This window comes from Canis aureus, chromosome 5 (genome assembly GCF_053574225.1).
Source record: "Canis aureus isolate CA01 chromosome 5, VMU_Caureus_v.1.0, whole genome shotgun sequence".
In the NCBI taxonomy this organism is placed as follows: domain Eukaryota; kingdom Metazoa; phylum Chordata; class Mammalia; order Carnivora; family Canidae; genus Canis; species Canis aureus.
The window spans coordinates 44,623,393-44,645,263 of NC_135615.1; the positions used below are offsets into that span (position 1 = coordinate 44,623,393).

Sequence of the window (21,871 nt, forward strand, 5' to 3'; positions counted from 1 at the left end):
TGCCCTCACCAAAAAAGACCCATAAACATTTGCTTTTTTCCCACAATTCAGTTCTAAAGACATTTATTAAGGACCCATGTCAATGGTTAGCAACTGCTAACACCACCATGTTTGCCTTTTCTACATATGACCTGTGGTATCAGCCACTCAGTATCTTTATTTTAATTAACTCCACTCTTGAAAACTAAAAAAACAAAACAAAACAAAAAAACAAAAACAAAACCACTGTTCTAGGCATTTAGCCTCCAGAAGTACGAAATAATCAATTTCTATTAATTAAGTCACTCAGCCTGTGGTACTTCTCAGCCCTAGCAAACTAATCCAGTGAACTAGTTTCTTATTGCCCCCAATCAGTGTCCACATGGCCCTAGGTAAATTTACTCCCATGTTGCTCTGAGCAGACCACTAAGACCCTCCATGCCTCTCTGCTGTTCTCAACAGGATTTGCAAGCTGGCACCTGCCTTGCAGCAGGTTTAATTTTGCCTATTTATTTTTACAAAATTTTATATTAGCTCCACATATAAAGTTATGAGATTCCCCATTAAAATCTGGATCACTAACTTCTTTTGAAAAATCAGAAAATATGGCAGCAAATTCAAACTCAGTAAGATTCTAAACCACCTTTCAGCACATTATCTTATCTACCTTTAGTTATTTTTTACCTGATTTTCCCTCTTACAAACTTAAATGAGTCTCACTTATCTATCCTTCCCCTACCACAGAGGTTCTCAAACTTCAGCAGGTATCAGAACCACCAGCAAGGCTAGTTAAAACCCAGATCAGTGGGCCCCACCCATAGTTTCTGATTTAGTAGGTCTACAGTGAGGCCAATTATTTCCATTTCTCATATTTCCCAGCTAATGCTGCAGTGGCTAAAACTAGGATCACACTTTGAGAATCACCTCAAAGTGTGCCTACCTCACATTCCCAAAAGGAAGTTTACTTTACACACCCCAGCAGGAGGAAGGAAAGAATTTCTCCTTGCCCAAGAACAGCCCACACATTGGGCATCTGCCACACTCAACCAATGAAAACCCATAACAGCCCCTTCCAGCTTCTGCCCTTGGCCTATAAAAGCAAGCCCCTCTCCTCTGTTCTCCAGACTTGCCTATGGTTCACCATGGTTTGCTTGTCTCAAATTGCAATTCTATACTATTCCCAAATAAACTCATTTTGCCCATAAAAGAGCTGGCTTTTGTTTTTTAAGGTCAACACTGTATGTCAAGAGCTATTATCAATGTTAAATGAGATAACACATGTAAAATTACTGCATTTGATAGTCCTCTGTAAACTTTGGCTGTTATTATTATTTCCAGGGTGCCTGGGTAGCTCAGTCAATTAAGCATCTGCCTTCAGCTTAGGTCCTGGGATCAGCCTCCAATCAGTAGAGCTCCCTGTTCAGTGAGGAGCCTGCTTCTCCCTCTTCCTCTGCCCCTCCCCCCAGCTCATGTACACACATTCTCCTCTCAAATAAATAAAAATACTTAAAATAAAAATTAAAAAATTCCCTCTTTTCCTAATCTGTAAATTTGAAGCCAGAGTCTTCCACTCATTTCATGTAACCACCTACCAGGATCCTCTAACACTGTGCCTCACACATAATAGGTAGTGAATAAAGATTTTTCTGAATGAATAAATGAAGAAACAAACTAATGCACATCCAAATCTCATGGATTTGAGGACAGCCAAGCTCAGAAGGACATTTTTATATAGACCTTGTAATTACAACACAAAACAATTAAAATGGGTATTTCCGGGCAGCCCCAGTGGCTCAGCAGTTTAGCACCGCCTTCAGCCCAGGGCGTGATCCTGGAGACCTGGGATCGAGTCCCACAGTAGGCTCCCTGCATGGAGCCTGCTTTTCCTTCTACCTGTGTCTCTGCCTCTTTCTCTGTGTGTGTCTCCAATAAATAAATAAAATCTTTTGAAAAAATAAAATAAAATAGGTATTTCCACATTTAGTGTAAACTCAGAGTTGATTGATAGGTCTAATGATTCCCCAAGGAGCAGTAACAGCTAGTGTCTATGCACACTTACTCCATGCCAGGCACTATTCTCTGTCTTCTGTGTGTACTCATTGAATCAGTCTTCAGTTAATGAAAAACCTCAGGTCGATCTATCAGTTAGAAGTTGTACTTGGCTTCTCGTGACAGATAATCCAAAAATAGTGACCCAGACACAAAGGTATTTTCTCTTATAAGAAGAAAGAAAGAAAGAAAGAAAGAAAGAAAGAAAGAAAGAAAGAAAGAAAGAAAGAAAGAAAGAAAGAAAGAAAGAAAGAAAGAAAGAAATCTGGAGGAAGCAGGTCAGGGCTGGTATGATGACTCAGCAAAGTCTCCAAGGACCAAGAATCCTTCTACCTGTTCCACGTCTCAACAAATAGCTCTGTCTTCAAGGTCACCTCCACATTCAAGATGGCAAATTGGGGTGCTAGCCTCATATCAGCGTTTCAGCTAGCAGGGAGACAGGAAGTACCAAAGGCAAAAGTGCCCTCCCTCCTTTTTAAGAAGTCTTCCTGGGGACACCTGGCCGGCTCAGTCAGTGGATCACGCAACTCTTGATTTCAGGATTGTGAGTTTGAGCCGAGATCAAGTTGGGTGCAGAGATTACTTAAAAATAAAATCTTAAAAAAAAAAAAAAAAAACCCTTTCTGGAAGTCTCACAGAGTACTCTGCCCAACTCTAGTCAGCCAAAGCCTGGTCACACAGCCACACCTACCTGAAGGGAAACCCAATCTTTGCTGAACACATTGCTGTCCTGAGAAAGCAAGCTTCTTTTGGTAATGAGAGAAGAAGAGCCTATATTGGTTTAAAGCATAAGCTATGTCTGCAACACAGGACTACACACACACATACACACAAAATCAGTCTCTCTCTTTCTCCCCAAACCCCACCCAACTCCATTCTTGGCTCCCACTGAACAACAAAGAACACATTTGGAACACATTTCAATATGTGTTAAGTAAGCTACTGTGAGAGTAGACCTCACTCACACATTTTTGCTATCACATTTTTGATGAGGCAAAACATGAAACTTAACCATATCTCAGCCTTGGAGAAAGCAGCTGGCCAGACAGCAGGGCCACATGGTGCTTATATGCAGAGTGTAAATTTGGATCACACACACTGTGATGATGCTGGCAGTCAGGATAAAAATAAGTACCTCCCAACACCCTCCACATTGTGATTATAGTATTCAAACTGTGAGCGCAAGGGTAGTGAAAGCAAACAGTGGGAAAATGAACTCATTGTAAAACCTCCCCCAAGGAAAGCTGATAGGGTCTGAAAAAACTTTAGTAGAAAACTCTTCCTTCTCTCTCAGCCTGTGTGTGTGTGTCTGTGTGTGTGTGTGTGTGTACGTGTGTGTCTATCTCTATGTGTCTCTTTCTCTTTTACTCCCTCTTCCACCCTACCTAAGATGTATCAGGACTGCAGTGTTACTTAACTATTGTGAGCTAACTGTAAAGCACCTATATACAAACCTCCAAAGAGAGGCTCCCTCCATTAAAACACTTCAAGCCATTGACTAACCTGGATTTGCAGTTTCTCTCAGTTTGGAGCCTCACAAGGCAGACAAAAACTCCTTTATAAAGAAGCTCGGAAAGAACTGAACTCTGAAACGATAGGGTCTCTGTGTTCTTTGTGTAGGTAGGCAATTTCCCAGCAAGGTTTCGGGTTTTGCAGTTAGCTTTTGTGAATACAATAAAAGAGAGATAGTAACCTTTACAGTGAGTCGCAGCAGCACCCTAATACTAGGCTCTGTGAAAACAGATCACATTACCTGGAGCCTCACACTGCAGCCTGGGGTTATTGTGCAAAACTGGGTTCTGTTGTAGGCATCCAGGTAGTCTTTCTTCATCGAGGCAGGTCATTGTACCTCTGCAAAGCTGATTTTTTTCATTAAGGGAAAACTGTCCTTCCCCCAATTCAATTGACATTGAAAGTCACTGCTAAGTGGACTTGTGTGGGGAGCTCTGTGGGTACAGGCAGAGAGGGAGAAAATCTTGTGAGGGGCAGGAGAAATGTCCACAAGCTATGTAAACTACCAGGTAAATCACCTCAGGGGCACAACTACCATAGACAATAACTCAGAAGTATAGCTACCTTGACCAAGACACCAGACCAACAAAGTTTGGAAATTGCTGATGCCTTCCTTAGCATGAGAATGGGTGGTATTAAATTAAGACCTGTCTTCACCTCTGAAGACTTTCTTCTAACTTGGTTCATGAGGCAATAGCATTGCATACAGCTATATCCTATCTAATAAAAATCAATATTACAAATCACACCCTAAAAGAAACTTGTCCTTCAAGCTACACCTCTACTAGCAGAAGAATTTCAAAGCACTGTTCTTATCTATCACAGTTAACTGGTGTTCTCCACATTACCATAGAGAACTCAAGACTATACAGAAGAGGCAATGTGTAATGAATATTTGGTGGCAATAAAGGCTGTTCAGTTGACAAAAGACCTAGAAAATGTGAGTGAGGAAAGCATTCAATCAAAAAATCTTTGTTGGTTGCCAGCTATATGCCATTGTAAGACACTATTCTAGACTTAGACACTGTTCTAGGAACTAAACAGACCAAATACTTGCCCTGGTAGAGCTCACGTTCAACTGACATTTCTTGTACAGGCCATATAGGCAAAGTTTCCCAGAAGGCACCATTGGGGCACAAAGATCAATACTTCACAGCCAATAATAAATTCTCACTTCTCTTACATCTAGTGAGGGAGATACCAGTACTACATTAAGAGCTTTACCGGAATACTGTCTGGGCTCAAAGGAAGTATGCATGCATGTGAAGTGGTCTGAAACTAATAAACTTGCAAAAGAAAACCAAAACGGCCCAAATTGGGTAGTGCTAAGGAACTACAGAAGGAAGTATGGTAAGGTGAGGCCAACCCAGAAAGAAAGTTTAGATTAAGCTGATTTTGAATCAGGAGTTTAGGGCTCTTAGTCCCAGGTACCTGTTATAACTTACAATAAACTCCTGTTGGACCTAATCAGGCCATTCACTGGGGGCCAGAATGCATCATATCTGGAGCCCAAGTGGCTAAAAGTAGGTACAATGGCTATCAGAACATTTTGGGTACATATATGTGTCCCACTCTCTATTTCAGGCTTTCTGAAGGACTGAAAAGTATATACCTCAGAGGTCACAAAGCAACCCACAGAATTATTTTGTTTAGCCTGCAAATTATTACATTTCTGTGTGCCAAGATGTAAAAATCAAAACATTTTGCCTGCTAAAATGGAGCTTTGCAGCTTCTTTAAAAGAAAGGTGAGGGGATCCCTGGATGGCTCAGTGGTTTAGTGCCTGCCTTCGGCCCAGGGCATGCTCCTGGAGACCTGGGATCAAGTCCCAGGTCGGGCTGCTCCCTGCATGGAGCCTGCTTCTCTCTGTCTGTGTCTCTGCCCCCCTCTCTCTCTCTCTCTCATGAATAAATAAATAAAATCTTGAAAACAAAGAAGAAAAGAAAGAAAAGAAAAGAAAGAAAAGAAAGAAAGGAAAGGAAAGGAAAGGAAAGGAAAGAAAAGAAAAAGAAAAAGAAAAGAAAAGAAGAAAAAAGAAAAGAAAAGAAAAGAAAGAAAAGAAAAGAAAAGAAAAGAAAAGAAAAGAAAAGAAAAGAAAAGAAAAGAAAAGAAAAGAAAAGAAAAGGCTAAGGGGGCACCTAAGTGGCTCAGTCAGTTAAGTGTCTGACTCTTGGTTTCAGTTCAGGTCATGATCTCAGGATCCCTGCTCAGCAGGGAATCTGCTGAAGATTTTCTCTCTCTCCCTCTCCTTTTGTCCCTTTTCCGCTGTTCATGTGCACTCATACTCTCTCTTTTACTCTCTCAAAAAATAAAAATAAACAAATAAAAGAAAGAAGAATATATGGCAACATTGGGCTTACACTACTGAAATATAATAAGAGGCCAGAGCTGGAGAGTTTTCTGACCCCCACTCCATCCTTCTGGGTACATGGGCCTTACACCCCCACACACAGAGTCCCTACAACTTCCCGTGGCCTTCCCTAATCTAAATAAACCCATCAGTTGCCTTTTTTTTTTTTAGATTTTATTTATTTATATATGAGAGAGAGCACAAGCAGAGGGAGAAGCAGACTCCCCATTGAGAGTGGAGCTGGACATGGGACCCAATCCCAGGACCCTGAACTGAGATCATGACCTGAGCCAAAATCAGATGCTTAACCAACTGAGCCACCCAGGCACCCCCCAGTTGCCATTTTTAATGGCATTACAATATTCATAATTCACAATCAAAAAACAACTTCTTCCCATGTCATTATCAAGTATGGGGACATGAAAGACCTGAGCAACTATATATCTTTCATGAAAAAAAAATCACTTTCCTTCATTCTACAAGTACTAATTGACAGCCTATTAGAAGCCACATACTGTTTTAAAGTCTACAGATATAGCAGGGGTGGGGGGAAAGGGGGAATATGTCTCTACCCTTGTGAAGCTGTTTCCTATTTGTGAGAGATAGATCATAAACAAATATACAATATACCTTCAGGGAGCTATATGTAATATGAGAATGAAAAAAAAAGCAAGGGTAGGGTTAAGGGTAGAGTGTAGAGATGGAGTAAAGAGTTAGATATATTGGTCAGGGAAGGCCACTCTGATGAAGTAGCATATGAACAAAAACCTGAATGACCTGAAGGAGTGGGCACTGAGAAAGTATATCTCTGTATAGAAGGAAAAAACATTTCAATGTATTTAATATGCAAGGGGCATTTGTGCCAAAAGAACCTAAATAAACCATGAAATAAACCAAGGTAAAAACTATGGAACAGCACACAGAAAAACATGTATTTGTGCCAAAAAAATCTAAATAAACCACGAAATAAACCAAAGTAAAAAACTGTGGAACAGCACACACACACACACACACACACACACACACACACACACACGGTCCAGTCTTTAAGAAGCCTGCTTTTCAACCGATTTTTTTAAACATCTATATTTTAGATTTTTATAATCATTCTACTGGAGAGAAAACCAAAATCCAGTTTATTTGTTTTTTTTTTAATTTTTATTTATTTATGATAGTCACAGAGAGAGAGAGAGAGAGAGAGGCAGAGACATAGGCAGAGGGAGAAGCAGGCTCCATGCACTGGGAGCCCGACGTGGGATTCGATCCCGGGTCTCCAGGATCGCGCCCTGGGCCAAAGGCAGGCGCCAAACCACTGCGCCACCCAGGGATCCCCAAAATCCAGTTTAATATTAACAATCTAATTATATTTCAATCTTAGTGACCTCTAGGGATAAGTAAGAAAATCTCCATTCTACAGATGACAAGGCTCAGAATGGTTAACGTCCTTGTTTACAATAATATGGTTACCAAGTAGCAAAGACAATACAAGGCTATCCTGACTCTAGTTTTAGGGTCTTTCCAAGGCTAGTCCTTTAATAACTTCCTCTGAAGCACCTGCAACAAGAGAGACTGAAACAGAAAGAAGTGAGGGAGTCCAGAGGTTTAGAAGTCCAGGAATTATTTCCAATCAGCTGTAAAAAGAACTCTTCAGATTTTATATTATCTTTGAAATGTATACATATTTTATGTTTATTCTATAATTTATCTGTATTTTTTCAATTTTGATGAAAGAAACACACCAAAGGAAGATTAATGCTAATTTATGGCCCAACTTTTCTTGTCCTCCCCCCAGATACAGTGAACCCCCTCTTTTTGAGAATAATGTCAAAAGTCTGCAGAATTTCACTAGCAGACCAGTAGGGAATTAAAGATGCAGCAGTGTGACAGACCACAATATTCTTACATCAAATGCATAATTACTGAGATATATAAAAGTGATTAAAATACTTTTTATATTACAAACATATGCATGCATGAATGTATTACAAAGTGGTATTCAAATGTCAAATTAATTTTATTTATTTTATTATAATTTGCAAGATGATGTGCTCATCTGTAGATAAAAGAGCATAATCCAAGAAAACTGGGGAATGGTACCTTCTAAAAATAAAGTTATAGTCATTAAGCTCAAATCAGTGGATTGTTAGGACAAGTTTTCCTTTAGAATAATAATATATTGTTTCATTAAGGATAAAATATAACTGTTCTGGGAATGTATCACATAGATGTTTCCAATTGGTGTCTCTGTACTCTTCTAGTCATGAGTTGTTACAGATGTGTCTCTGGGGCTTCTACAGGATGAAAATAACTATTCCTTGCCTTGACTTTCAGTCTTTATATAATTGCAAGCCTTAGCAACTTAGGAGTTTTTGGCTCATCTATAATGGCAAGACTCTCTTCCATGACTTTTCCCTGAGGGACTATATTTATATTGCACCTGATATTTTACCCAATCTCGAAGGATAAGGATGAATTTGGAAAGCATCTTTGCTCAAATCATTCATCACTCTTGAAAATGGCTGGCGTGAGTCCACATTATTTCTCTCACATTCTAATGCATATTGTTCCAAGACATCTTTTCATGTACCATGTAGGAAAAAACTCCACAACAAGCAGAAACACCCAAGGCATCTAATGATCTGTCCAAAGACCTACTAAGGAGATACTGGTGCTGGTTCACTTGAACCAAAGGCTTCTAGAAATAAATCTGGGTGTGAGTTGGCATGAGACTTTAAAAAAGAACACAGACTGTCCTTTTAGGGCCCATATCAGCGGTGGGGGGTTGGTATCTATTTCATCTGTGAGCCATCTGAGGAAGCACCTGACAGGGTAGTTCTCCTTTAAACACTTTGTTGTGGTCTATCAGAAGAAAAGCTGCCACTTCATCCCTTCTCTTCTGGCCTCCTAATCCTGTCTCTTAAAAGTACTGATTATGCAAATCATTCTACAAGTCCCCACTTGCTCAAATGTCAGGTTAGGCTGTCATTAGTCCTCTCCCCCATTTCTGAAATGGCCTCCTAATTCATCTGTCTACCTCTGGTAACTCCTCCCTCCAATCTATCCTTCCCACTGCCATCAGAACAAAGTAAAGCACAGATCTGATTCTCTACTGACTACAGTCTTGGAGGCTCTCGGCTTCCCTTTCTCTCTCATCTCTGGTGGTTCCCTGTCTCTTGCGTTCTGGGCCTTGCTCTTCTTCACCTGCTAGCCTCTCCAAAAGGAAAAGCTTTCCCTCCTCTCTGTCTCTCTGACTTCTATTCTCCCTTCATGATTAAGCTCTCCTCTCTGATACAGTAATTCCTCCAGCACCACTCACTCAGTGCACCTCAAACACACTTTAATGTAGCAAGTATGTTTCAATTACTTGTTTTTTAAAAAGATTTATTTATTTATTCATGATAGACAGAGCGAGAGAGAGAGAGAGAGAGAGAGAGAGAGACAGAGACACAGGAGCAGGGAGAAGCAGGCTCCATGCAGGGAGCCCGATGCGGGACCCGATCCCGGGACTCCAGGATGGTGCCCTGGGCCAAAGGCAGGCGCTAAACCGCTGAGCCACCCAGGGATCCCCCAATTATTTTTTTTAACTCTACACAAGCCTCATCTTCAGAGGATAACTACTAGGTCTTCATTATCTTTAATATACCCACTTCCATCCTGGAGAGCATTAACTCCACAATACACCCAGTCTGCCTTGCCCTGAAAAGAACCCCAAGGAAGAAAGCTGAGAGACACTGCAGCTTGAGGCACTGCTTGAGATGCACCTCCAGCAGCAACACCAAGACCTGTCCACCAAAGCTGCAGCAGAAATCAGGGACTCAGGGGATGCATCTCAGGGCGAAATGTGTCTGCTACAGGCTCACAGATTTGAATCACTGTGGAAATTCAGAGTAGGGGAGCACCTCAGAGGTCTCCTGGTTCAGGCTCCCACTCAATGCAGGGATGCTCTTACAGATCACTGACAGGTGGACTCTCCCCCAACCCCACTCCATAACACAGGCAAATGATAGTATTATACAGCTCATTGCTTGGCATTTCTGCCAAAGATAAGTTGATCCAAATTTAATAATAATATTTAAAAATTAAATAATAACATTATCAAGTGCTTATTAAATGCCAAGTATTATACTAAGAGCTTGGCATGTACCATTTAATCTCTTCATAAGTACCTCATGTGGTAAATACAATCATCATCATCTCCAGTTTCTCGGTAAAGACTAGCAAATGCCAGTACCCCCATTTTAGTGCATGCTGGCAGGACTCCCCAATGCCTGCACCTGCTTCTGTGGGCCAAAAACCATTCTCTGGTACCAGAGCACACCTTCCTGCAGTATATTTAGCCAGAAGTGCCAGAGAATTAACACTCCCCAGAAGCATCCTTCAACCAATGACTGTGAGGGCTGCCCATCAAGTGGCTTGATCTGTAGTAAATGGTCTACAATGACTCCCAGAGTTCCCCAGCAGGGGAGAGCTGCCATTGCCCACACTTGTAGCATGCTTGATAACTCACCCTTTCCTTCATCAGCTCACTTTCCCACTCCCTACTAATACTTCTTGGGATTACCTCCCAATATTTGCACTTAAAATCTGGTCTCTGGAGCTTCCTTCTAGAGAAACCCAACAAAAACAAGGAAGTGAAGGCACAGAAATTCAGGAACATGCCCAGGATAGGATCTCCACCTCAGGGCCCATACTCATCTCCACTGCACTATACTGCATTCAGCTATCCCACGAGAGCAAGAAGTGCATCTTTTCCTGCCTCTATAGACAAATATATGAAGACAGACAAAGCATCTCCTACTCTTCCACCATGACTGTTTTCATACCCACCATCCCCCTCTCAGGGCACCGTATTTAGCTTCAAATTTTCCACTTAAAACTAAACATATGAAATTATTCTGTTTTAAACCTTTCGTAATTCCATCCATCTGTTTCTTAATCTTGTGTCATTATAGAAGCAGAGAACTGAAAATATGTATACTAAGCTATTCAATTTTAACCCTGTTTTAATACAAAAATTCCTAGAACTATTTCTGTGTTCCATATGGCATCCATGCAAACAAAATTCAAAATTTTATTGAACTGGCTAAAATGAATCTGATTAAATCTTACAATATAAGTAATAATTATGTTAATAAGTACTTATCAATTTAGCAAGATGTAAATACTAAATACTTACTATGTATTCATTAACAAAATAACAACAAACATTCTAATAGACTCCTCCTGTATATCTTGATCAATTGCAACCTCATCCAGAGGTATCTCTATTTTTTTAGAATCTTCCATGTCAGCTATAAAATGAAAATTCAAAGATCATAAATTGTCTACCAAAAACATTCCCAGAAGTAAACAACTCCACAGCGAGATGTGCAAAACATATTTAAGGTTCCTGAAGCTATATGGAATCAATCTAGGTACAACATATTCAATGTAAAATGATTGATAACTTCAGGAATTCTAACATGTTATAAACAGATTATGAAATGAAGATTTATAGAATTTTAGAGCAAGAGGAACCTTAGGAAACAATTCATATTTTGATTTCTTCTTTTGTAGAAGGCTTTACAACTAAGCAGAGACATAATGAGCAATAGAACCAGGTTTCTTAGCTCCTAATTCAGTGCTTAGTTGGTTTACCACAGTTTGTATCATTTTCTGAATAATTCACATAAAGTATCTTTCTATATTGAATCACTAGTTCATCCCCATGATAACCAACTCCAAGCTTGAAACAGATAAATGAAACTAATCAAATTTATGAGTCAGGAATTTAGAATTAGGATAATGGGGGACTAAGTCAGAGGGAAAGTACTTGAATTGAGAAGTCACACTAAATAGTACAAAGTTAACATTGGGTGCTACCTTGGGTATATGCAGTGGCATAAGGTAAACCACTGCAGAACCCCCAAGAGACAGAAAATAGCCTGAGTCTCACTATCCCAAACTGCCTCTTCTGGGGGCCTGGTGATATTTGGACTTCATGAAGCTTGTTTGTATTTTTAAAGCCAATATCCCTCAACCATTCAAGCTACTTGAATGAACCAACTTAAGTAGATTTCTCTTCCCTGTAACAAAAAGTGCCCAGGGCAGAAGACTCTTCCCTCCTCTTGCTATTAACAAAACAACTATAAAAAGAAAATGGGTGTTGAGGAGCACCTGGGTGGCTCAGTGGTTAAGCGTCTGCCTTTGGCTCAGGGAGTGATCCCAGGGTCCTAAGATCAAGTCCTGCATCAGGCTCTCCATGGGGAGCCTGCTTCTCCCTCTGCCTGTGTCTCTGCCTCTGTGAATAAATAAAATCATGAATAAATAAAATCTAAAAAAGAAAGAAAGAAAAAGAAAGAAAGAAAGAAAGAAAGAAAGAAAGAAAGAAAGAAAGCTGAGAGAGAGAAAGAAAGAAAAGAAGAAGAAGAAGAAGAAGAAGAAGAAGAAGAAGAAGAAAGAAAGAAAGAAAAAGAAAGAAAGACTGAGAGAAAGAAAGAAAGAAAGAAAGAGAAGAAGAAGAAGAAAGAAAGAAAAGAAAAGAAAGAAAGAAAAGAAAAGAAAAGAAAAGAAAAGAAAGAAAGAAAGAAAGAAGAAAGAAAGAAAGAAAGAAAGAAAGAAAGAAAGAAAGAAAGAAAGAAAGAAAGAAAGAAAAAGAAAATGGGTGTTGAATAATGGAATAATAAAAATGGCCATTGGAATCAGCATGAAGAACTGGAATAAAGCAGGAGACCAAGTTTATTCAAATGCCAGCTGTGGTTAAAGAATGTCATTCATTGTATGGGAAAAAGAAGCTGAGATCCCTCTCTAACTTCTTAAGTCAGTTTAGGAGCAGTCCCTTGATATTATAAATGTATGAGTTTTGAATGGGGATTTTCCTGCCCTCCTCCTCTTTTAGACTTGCCCTGGTGGTTCTAGACCAGAGAACAAAGGAACCTAATCCAGGAACATGAAAGGGCATTTTCCCTCTTCCACAAGCTACTCTTCTGACCATGAATTTACAGTCCTTCTGAGCTCCCTGCTACTCCCACCTTTTGGGGATAGCTCAGAACCTTAAGTCAACAGGGCCTCTTCCAATTTACTACTGGTTCTATTGGTTTCCTATAGCTTCAAGACAATTACTACACCTAAATTAGTAAAGCATTTTAAAAGTTCTTCTCCCAACAGCATTAAACACAATTGAATTAGCACTATTTATTTTCAACCAGCAGCCATTATCTTAACTCTTTGTTGACAAAACCCTGATTATCCATTTGGCCATATCCCCAGCTCATTAGCTCAGAAGAAAGTCCAGATGAATTTCAGATATTCAAGACAATGCCATTCCTTTTGTCAATGATTCGTAGAGGCATGGGCATGTAACATAAATCTAACCAATAAGATCTCGGTAGCTAATATTTATTGAATGCTAACTCTGTGTCCTGGTCTAAGTGTTTCATAAGAATTCATCCTTTTTTCCTTCATTACAACTCTGTAAGCTAGAATCCATATTGTCCCTATGTCACATCTTACATGAAATGTAAGATAAGCCATTTTGATTCAGATTTTCTGTTACCTGTCACTGAACCAATCTGAACCAATACTCCAATTAACCTGTCCTTTTCTCTTTAGAACCACACTTAAGCATGAATGCAAGGACAGCAAGAGAATATATAAATGCCATACATCCTATTGCAATTCTTCCCTTCCCAGTTCCTGTAAAGGTTTTTCTTATACTTTACTATGAGTAAAAAAAAAAAAAAAAAAAAGACTCATTCTCATGTATTAAGTTTATTATTAAAACACCTTACTATTGGCTTGTTTTATTCATGAAAACCAACCTTGTAAACAAATGTAACAAATGAACATAAGTTTTCAGTATAAGCTCTATCAAAAAGATAGACAAATAGCCTTTTCCAAGCCTGTATTATTTCACTTAGGACTATTATTTGCTGAAGCAATCCCAGTTCATCCCAGGACTTCTGATTGCATGGTTATTGAATTAAATCCAATCTTCTGCTCTATCATAATTTATATATTTATTATTTTAATTTTGGACCCTCTGAAATCACTGCTCACTACTCAAACCACTGCCTCATAAAATAATATTTTTATTATATGTTTCATGTTTCCAAGTTCCTTGGTTTTATGTCTACATATTTTTGGAAATGTAAGGAAAACTATTTTTAAGTCCTTTAGTAAATGTATTAAATAGCCATTAGTTAGGCTCTTGGCCATTAAATTTCTAATATTAAATTACTATTCAGGTGTTTCCTTCTTGCTCTCTGGCCAAAAATAAAGCAACTCACTTTAACTGTCTTTATACAGTGTTAAAAGTAATTCAGTTATACTGACATAGTTTAATATAGTGGCAGAATCATATGTCAATATGTAAATGCTGTGTGATTTATTTTCTTTGTAACACTGGGAAAGTTAATATTTGTGCCTCAGTTTCCTCACATATAAAATAGAGATCATACTAATAACTAATTTTTAGAGTTGTTGTGAAGATTAAATAAACCAATACATATGAAGCACCTGATAAGTACCAAGGACACAATAAGAACTCTAAATATGATTATTCCTATTATTATTATCAGGGTTAGCTGGTAATTAACAGAGAACTTGATTAACAGTGACTTAAACCATTAGAACATATGTTACTTACTAAGCATGACACTTGTTGGCTCTAGGGTTGGTTCATAGCTCAAAGATGTCATGAAGGACTGAGGCTCCTGCCACCCTTCTGCTTTGCCATTCTCAGTGTACTGGCAAAGTGTCCCTCATAGTTATAAGACAGCGACTCATTACAAGTTCTTCTAACAACAGTAAGGTAAGAGGATGAGGGCAAAACTAAAAAGGGAAGAAGGAATGAACTTTCTCCTGATAAATATTTATCTTTACAGAAGGAAAATATTTCCCAGAAATGGCCCAAAATGTCTCATGTCTTAATGGCCAGAACTGGGTCACATGACCATTTCTAAACCAATTACTGAGAAAGAACAGAATTACTATGACTGATTTAGACCAGTGACAAGTCATTTTCTGAGGCTGGAACTTTAGCTGCATGATCAAAACCAGGTTTCCATCACCAAGGGAAAGAAGAGAGTAGTCACTGGGTATGCAATCAATAGCGTGTGTCATCAACAAGCACTCATTTTTTGCATACTACGTGCTTAGCTAGTGCTCCTACTAAAACTATAGAAACTGTCAAAAGAACGAATGACATCTTCTTGGCCCTTTTGGTCCTGTTTACTTGGCATCTTTAACCTGAAGGCTATTCCTGCTAAGGCCTGCCGAGTAACTAAACCAGAGCCTTTAAGGCCTCCTTCCTAATCACTCTGGGTGGCTTCACCTATTCTCCCCAAATAAGTTTGATCTTCCTTTTCCTGGTCACATTCTTGTGTTGCATCTTGAAGTGTTTCATACTCTGCATTGCTTGGCCACTTTCAAGTAATGATAACTGAAGGATGGCACAGAGTTAGTAATTCAAAATTCCATGATTAGAATCTCTGAGCACCCCAGATACCCAGGAGCAGATTCCATTTCTCTCTTTTTTTCCTTCTCTATTGAGGGGCTACTGTGAGACAGGCACTTTGATAAATTCTTTCCACTCATTCCCACCAAAAAAAATTCATGAAATATAGGATTCAGATAAAAGCAAAGGACATAAAGACAGTGATTTGCACAAAACCAGTGGCTAGAAATAAGAAAACTATCCCTTATTGAGCCTATGCTACATATGAGCCAAACACTGCCCTCAATGCTACATATGAAATCATTCCTTTAATTCTCTTAACCAACCCATAAGGTAAGCATTCACTCACAACAAATACTTTCCAAGTACTCCCTACCTGCCATTCTATAGGTAAGATATCTGCAGCTTCAAAAGCTAAGTAAGTTCAAGTTCACCCAATTAGAAAGTAACAAGTATTATTAAAACTAGATCTAATTTTAAAAGCTTTATGTTGAAGCCTTACCCACCCCACACTGCAGGAATTTGAACCAAGGCCTCCTTTAGGCCCATTCCATAACTGCTAAATCACAGATGGAACATGTTTTATTCTATCTACTGTTCATGTTTTATTCTATCTACTGTTCTGTGAGATGTTCTCCAAATAGTTCAAGACTGGCCTAGCTGTCCAAAATGAAGTTGGGAATCTCTCAGAAAATATTTAGCAAATTAGTAACTCCCCTTTTGCCTTTTGAAAGTAGAGAGGCAGCTGATCCCTGTTGAGTTTAAGTAAAGGGGCTTCTGGGGAGGTAGATTATCAATATTTATCACATTTCCACTCTGTCATCAAGCCACAAATTAAGTGTTGTAACTTGGATTAAGCAAAATCTCTTGCACATGCCTTTTCCAGCAAAAGGTGGGCATATTCAGAGATACAGAACTAAATGAGACTGTTGCCCATTTTACCCAATCTAAATTTTGTTAGCTGGTCTGTTTTAGAAACAATATGGCCAAGAGATCTGCTATAAAACATTAAAACCTTTATTCTCTGTCGGCCCCAGATTACAGTTTACCAGGAAAGAGATTTAACAATTGGTAACTGCTCCAAATTTCCCCCTAAAGGAAGACTTCTGTCCCTGTTTCTCTCTTTGGTGTAAACTTATTCAGGTAGTTTCCTACTCAGAAACCAATTGGAGCTCTATCTGTAGAAATATGCAGTTCAAAAGATCTTTCCTTGCCTGTTTCTAGCACTGTTAGAGACTTACAAGAAGAAGGAAGTGTAGAGACATTTCTTGTGTTCATTCTGTTTGTTTGTATTCATTATTTTGCTTCAGGTACTCAGGTTTAAAACATGCTACAGAGCAAAATATTACCAAATCCTTTCTCTAAGTGCATTTATTTTCATGAAGGAGTGAAGTTTCAGAAAGCAAAACCTGACATCTGAGCTGCTCTAACACTCACTGCATCACTCTCCAGAGCTAGTCCCCAGGAGCTGCAAAATCAAGTTGTTGGGAAGCATGTATGTGCTGATCAACACAACTATATAAACCCAAGTTAAAATAAGGTGGATATGACAATCCCAGTGACCATGATATTTCAAAATCATGAAATAATATGCTTTTGAAAATATTCAAAAGCTCCAAAGGATGACTAAAGAAAACAATGTAATAAAGTAATACTTACAGTTTTCTTTCATTTGGATACAACACACACACACACACACACACACAAAGCATAATGCAAACTTTGAAGTCCTTTCATGAAATGAACATACTGAAGTCTTCTTAATTCTGAGTCCCAATTTTCTCTCTGTGAAAGAAATTTTTGATGAAGAATTATCTCTAAGGTCAAAAAAAATAGCTTCTTCATCTTGCATCCCATGCTCTTTACAAATCCATCTATTATGGCACTAGTTGCATCCCACTGCTCTGTAATTAGCAAGGACATCTTTCTGTCTCCTATCGCTAGACATGAAGGTACTCTGTCCTAGGCCAGGTATTAACCTGGATACTGGCCTAGGACATGGTTTATTATGAAAATGTAGCCGATGTTCATTAAAATAAGAGGGGTCTATGGTTCTATACATTTCAAAGCCTGCATCCAAATTTTGAATGCTATTGCTGTAACAAAGTTTTCAAAGTCACCACTATTCCACAAGTTCCCAGAAAGCAATCAGCCAACTATTACTAAAAACTATTTCAATAATAATTGGGATAAGACCCTGGGCACTTATCTGACATTTGTTGAATACAATTATAACACATATAACCTTGCTTTAATGAGATGATAAATCAATGGATTAATTTTTAAGTGATTTTCTATGGGATTATGGCAGCCCATCCCAAACCTTTCCCAGTTGTTCTTCCATATATTTCTTCCCTCATTGGAACTACATAAATTTCAAACACTGCTAAATCACTATTTCTCATAATTCATTCTATGGACCCCTGTATCTGAACTACCCAGAGCGTTTGTCACAAATACAATTTCCTGGGCCTTCCTCCAGCCCTGCTGACGTAGACTCTCCAAAGGTGGACCCCTGAAGCTGTATGTTTCATAAACCCCACATGTGATTCGTAGGCAGACTCAAATATGAGAACCACTGCTCCGGACCCACAAATTAAGATTGAAGGGCAAACAGGATAGGACTGTGAGCATCTGCTGAAGCAATTAAAACAGGCTGAGCCTCCACAAGGTTATAAGATTACTTTGAATCTAGCACCTAAGAGAAGCATCTTGATTCCTGAGCCCACTATCCTGTACTTTGACTCAGAAGTCTATTACCACCAATAATTACATGATCTGTTTTCACTCTGCCTTTCTTTGGAAGAAAATCATCTCTATATACCTGGTAGTTAATATACATTTTATATTTAGAAAGCAGCATTCCTTCACCCCTCACCTCCCTTTCACATTCCCTATGACTTTTACCAAACCTCACATCTCTGCCTTTCCTATAAAGAAGGGAGGCATTGTTTAGGCCTCTCCCTCAAAGCCATGTCACCCAGGGTTCTGCTCCATGGTAAGGTGCTCTCCTCTAAGCCAAAAACAAAACCACCTTATTTAATCGAGAATAAAAACTCCACATTAAGGAGAACATATCTTACTGAAAAGATAGGTGTTTTTAAAGTTTTTAAGTGACCACACAAAAACACTGTTTTGGGGTAAAAATAAGCTTTTTGGTGAAAACAAAACAAAAATTGACATTTATAATGATTGTGCCATTTGGATGGATTTTCCTCCTGAATAGTATTGTTCCAAAGAGAAAAAACACAGGACTTCACAGAGACTGATGAGAAGACCTTCCAAAAAAACTGTATATTATGGAATGTTCATTGATCTCTTGCACATGCCTTTTCCAGCAATAGGTGGGCATATTCTGAGATACAGAACTAAATGAGACAGAAAGCTTTTGTTCTCTAAGAAATCAAGTGCTATTACAGAATGGTTACTCAACAACAACAAAAAAAGGCAATGGATGAAAAAAAGGTTTATTCCTTCAAAAGAAAACACAAAACAATGTACAGAAGAAAGAAACGGGGGGGGGGGGGGGGGAGGGAAGAAATGAGTAAGGAAGGCCCTAATTCCATTCGCTGGAGAAAACCATCACAAAACAAAAGGAGGAAAGAGGATGGATTTCAAGAAAGAGCATGATATAATGGGAGACCTAAGAAAAGCTAGAGACTCTGTTCATCTTTCTACTTCTCATGAGTTGGAAGAGGCTCCCTGAGCAGATTCCTCATGACCTGCAGGAGAGGCTCTGAGAAGCAGCTCTGCCAAGGATGTATGGTTCTTTGAATTTTCCTTTTCAACTGCTAGATAGCAGCTATATTAATGAAGGAATTCACCAAATTTCATCATGTTAGTACCCGCCCAACACAAAATGGAATGAGTGTCTTCTTTCCAAGAGAGATAGGCGTCCTCCAAATCTTCCCAACGCTAAGATCCTGTCTGGATTGGATCACCTCCAAGTCTCTACATTAAAAAAAATAATAATAATAATAACACACTGAGTGGGAAAGAGGATTGTTGTTGAAATAAAACATCTATATCTCCAGATCATTTGCCACATCCTTCTGGCCATCCAGAAGAAATCTGAATTAAGCCCATCTCTTAATTAAGATAAATTTTCTGGGTCATTGCATAGCTGAGTCATTCCATAAAGGCAAGGTGGGGAAGTGGGCAGCAGAAAAAGGAGGCTGCAATGATGAGACATGTTATGCATCACCATCCTTTCCCTATGCCCCATTCCTCCAAGAGAAAATGTTCTTTGTAAGGAGCTCAAAATGTGAATAACAAAAACCTTAGAATTGAGACAGACTCTTAGTCTAAAAACAAGAGCACCACTGCTATAATTAAAACTGTTTTTTGGGATGCCTGGGTGGCTCAGTGGTTTAGCGCCTGCCTTTGGCTCAGGGCCTGATCCTGGAGTCCCGGGAACGAGTCCCACATCAGGATCCCTCATGGAGCCTGCTTCTCTCTCTGCCTGTGTCTCTGGCCCCCTCTCTCTCTTTCTCTCTCTCTCATGAATAAATAAATAAAAATATTTTTTTAAAAAAACTGTTTTTTAACACAGAGGAAATACTGTCCAGTGCTGGCCAACTTACAGCCCTAGAACTTCAGCTAACCACAAGGAGTTAATATTTATTGAGTGTTCACTATATGGGCTAAGCATTTGCATGCATTATCTCTTTCAAAAATCATATTTGCAACAAAGATTTGTTACTTTCATGCCTAGAGCACAGAATCCATGGGTAGAGAAATCAGAGATTATTACTCTTTATGCTTAGAGAAATTATTTCACCAAAATAATTACAACCACTTTATTTTCAGTTGCTTTGCAAACCCTGATTTTTTTTTCTTCAAGCCAAAAGAACAAACAACAATACCCTAAACCCAACCTTGAAGTTGTCCTTGTCTCAATCTCATGGTCTTGTTCACAAACCCTGCCTTTACATAAAAGGCCAACCTTGTTGGGTGTGGCTAGCATGCCCACACAGGAGATGTGCACATTTCTTTTTGGTGATCAGCTTTTGGGGCAACCTCAGAGCAGTGTCACCATGTGGCTATCACCCAAATATCAGGATGAAAGCTGAGGTGCTGAATAAGAGAATATCTCAGAAAAGAAAAAAAAAGAGAGAGAGAGAGAGAGAAAGAGAGAACCTGACCACAGGTTAATGCGAAACAACTGTCAATTCTAGAAGTCAGTTCAGGCTGTAAGGAGGCAGAAGCATCATAGTGACATCATAGTGACAGCATGATCATGATAGAATCAGACTTGGATTTTCCAATGTGTCCACTGGTATACTGGGAAAACCCGGAAAGCCAATGGCAGCACCACCACACAATACCAGCTCCAGACAGTGGAGCTGCCCAAAAAAGGGGCCCATAAAGCAACTTGTACAGTCAGCAACTCTAAAACAATACTGTTTACAAATGCAATGCCAGTTTGGTCACTCTGCTAGGAGCAAATGTGATCTTTCTTGCAATTACTTCAGAAACTTGCCTTTTTAAGATTAGAAGAAATCAGCTCTGGAGAGATTGGATGCAGTCACAGAAAGAACATGCCTTTGGAGCTTTGGAGAGAAAGTTGTACATGCACTTGACCCAGTTACAATCTTCCTTTCTCTTTTCCTCTACCCACTGTTCAGGAGCCTCTTTCCTTACTTCTAAGGCTTTTTTCCATGGCAATTTATTTTCCATCTTAGAGTTAGATTGCATTTCATTCTTTTCTCCTATACTGTTTTCTTTAAAAAAAAACTTCTATGAAAAGAAGTTAAAAGTTGTCCACTATAGGATATACAAAAAAAGCGAAGAAGTGGAATATGCCAAAAAATACAAAGAAGCAAAATAAAATCACATCTAATCTTACCACCTGGATGATCAAAATCTTTATCAATTTAGTATCTTTTAATTTTTCTTTGTGTCTATGTGTGTGTATATGTATGTATATATATTCAGTTATTTTACAAAACTGGGATCATTCCAAAATACAGTTTTGTTATCCACTTCTTTCTAATTATAATGGCAGCATATTCTCAAGCCATTAAATACCCTTTGAAAACACATTTCTTAAATGACTACATAATTACTATTCTTTTTCACGCTTTGACACTGAGTGCAGTACATTAAATAGAATAATATATGGATTTTTCCCCTTTTTAATGTAACTGAACCATTTGTGTTTTATTACATTCACTTTTAATGTACTTCTCTATTGTTTTTTCAAGATCAGACACTTTAAGTGCAGCCAATTAAGTTGAAAACACTTAAGAACATCAGGAAAGATTTATTGGTGGTATAATACTAAAGATATCTAAGCCAGCTACAGTTCTCAAAACAGCCCTTATATCTACAATCAAATAAAGTTCACTTCCTATGAATAAGAGATTGCTTGTTTCTTACAATTTCAAATATTAAAATAGGCTGGCTTAGTTGTGTTGTGAATTGTGATGGCACTGTATCCCCCGCCCCCATTGGCCATTCACTTGCAAATATCTTAAACTTTTTATCCCATTAGATGGCATTTATTAGCATCACACCATCTAGTCATTTAGAAAACTCTGAATAA

At 38.8% G+C, this 21,871-nt stretch overlaps 1 long non-coding RNA gene across 1 annotated transcript in view; it reads right to left on the reverse strand.

The window, feature by feature from the left end:
- The window catches only part of LOC144314104 (uncharacterized), a 425,152-nt gene that overhangs the window by 356,336 nt on the left and 46,945 nt on the right, over positions 1-21,871 (reverse strand). The window contains exons 3-5 of the long non-coding RNA XR_013379769.1: positions 16,984-17,109; positions 12,045-12,168; positions 11,065-11,179 (exon numbers count right to left, since the gene is read on the reverse strand). This is a non-coding gene — a long non-coding RNA (uncharacterized LOC144314104). The remainder of the gene's footprint in view (positions 1-11,064; positions 11,180-12,044; positions 12,169-16,983; positions 17,110-21,871) is intronic.